Here is a 2,365-nt window from a genome sequence, read left to right on the forward strand (position 1 = left end):
TGTAAGACTTTGGTCTTACATCAATAGAACAGTTTTAAAAAATATACCATATCTCGGTTTTATATCACTAGATTTCTTTTAAAATGTACCTTTGTAGGGCCAACAAATGGTGTGGTAGTTAAGGTAGCTGGATCCCATAGGCTGACTCCATGGTTTAAGTCCCAGACCCCGTGGCTTGAAAAACAAGCCAGGTATATATGTGTGCATGCCAAAATTTTCTAGAGGAAAATAGAAAGTAAGTATTGAAGCATGGCCACTCCCTAGGGAGTCATTTCTCATTTTCCCTTTTTCTCTGTCTCTGTCTTTCCTGTGAGTGCATGCACCCTATAGAAAAAAATCTAAAAACAAACCAAAAAAAAAGTACCTTTGTATAGCTAATCAATAGTATATTTAGGGAACCAGCAGTTAGCATAATGGGTATGTCGCTGGACTCCCACGTAGTCGACCGTGGTTCGCGTCCCGGACCCGGTGGCTTAGAACTCACGTCGGGCATGTGTGCATGCGTGCCCAAGATCCCGAGAGAAGAATGGAGGAGAAGGAATTGTGGCATGACCATCCCCCCTGGGGGATGATTTCTCGCTTTCTGTCTCTCTGTCTCTCTCTGTCTGCCTGGCGAGCACACGCACCCTATAGCAAAAACTTCTCAAAAAAAAAATTAGTATACTTAAAGAAAACAAGTAAACTTTTATTATTTCTCTTTGTAATCACCTTTTTTAATGGACTAAATAACTACTGTATCCTTTCTTTTTTTTTTTTTTTTAAGAGGTTTTTGCCTTAGAGCATGTGTGTTCTCTGGAGACAGACAGAGACAGAGCCAGTGAGAAGGAAACTGAGGAATCACCCCCAGGAGATGGTCATTGCCAATCCCTTCTCCTCCATTCTTCTCATGGGATCTTGGGCACACATGCACACGTGCCCAGGTGAGTTTCAAGCCACTGGGTCCAGGACTCAAACTACAGTCAGCCATGTAGAAGTCCATTAACATAACTGCTATTCCATCTGCTGGCTCCTGTATCCTTATTATAGTAGCCATCACACAAGGTAGACAGGCTGGTGAGACAGGGAAGAGATACTCAGAAGCCCAACTCAGTGCAGCCTGTGCCACACTTCCCCTAGCCAGGCCCAGTATTGTGTTGGTCATGGTACCTCCCACGCATGGTTGCACAAGAGCTCTTTTGTCCCATGGCTGGATCAAAGCAGGCAAGGACTTTCTTAGGGAAGCAGGAGGGAAAGGAAAGGGCACACCCCAAGAGTTCTTTCTCAGCTAACACTCTTCTAGGGCACTGGTTCTCTCCCCCACTGGGCCTAATTTGCCACATCTATACAAAAACCCAATGATCTTCCTACTCACAGGTTTCTTAAAAGCTTTTGTTTTAGTGTGGAAGGATTCTTTGTCAGCTAACACTCTCCTAGAGCACTGGTTCTCTCCCCTACTGGGCCTAATTTGCCTCATTTAAGCAAGAACCCAACCATCTTCCTACTCAAAGGTTTCTTAAAAGCTTTTGTGTTAGTGTCTGAAGACTGCTCCAAGATCCATAAATCTCCCTATATCTTCTATGGCACTTGGGGGTCTTTCTAGAAGTATCCAAGAGCCTGTGCTGGTTCAGCCCCTTACCTAACCATGGAATGCTTGTTTCACTTGAAAAAAAAAAAAAAAGCATTAATTAAAAAATTTAAAAGGTATCTTCCATCTACCGGTCTTCTTGCTTTTTGTTTGTTTGTTTGTTTTCTAGTTCATTTATAACTTTCTTCCATGAGAGAGCAAGCCCAACAGGATCTTCTGTCACGGTCTACCTACCACCAGCTCCAACCAGATGTGTGGACACACTTTTGGCATGTTCAAGGAGGCATCAGACGTGATCCCAGAACTTTCTCGTGTGGGTCAGCCTCACAGAATGTTGAGTTACCACTGTGCCACGGTGTGTCCTGCTACCTACCAGATTTTGACACAGTTATTTCAGAAATTTTCTATAGACAGGAAAAGCTCAGCACCCCATTTACTTAGATCCTATAGACTATACATCACCAGATTTACTAAGAAGAATTTTTCAGCTTTTTGAAAGAGACTCTAGTGACCACCCTCATCTCACCTGCCTCTACTCTACCTAGGGACTACATATTCACTGTATTCCCCCAATCTGAGTTCCTCTCTAGCTGACCTGTTGAACTGTTCTATATAGAACATTTCAGTGTAACATCCCATCAATTTTGAACTTTCTAAGTAACTCTCACTACAGTCAGGAGAATGACTGTGGCCCAGGAAAAGGTATTTTTACAGAGAATTTTAGTGTAAAGCAGGGTTTTTGAGCTACTGAATTACAAAGATAAATTATACAAGATAGAATGATATCATTAATTTCTTTTC

This window comes from Tupaia chinensis, unplaced genomic scaffold (genome assembly GCF_000334495.1).
Source record: "Tupaia chinensis unplaced genomic scaffold, TupChi_1.0 Scaffold000098_1, whole genome shotgun sequence".
Classification (NCBI taxonomy): Eukaryota; Metazoa; Chordata; class Mammalia; order Scandentia; family Tupaiidae; genus Tupaia; species Tupaia belangeri.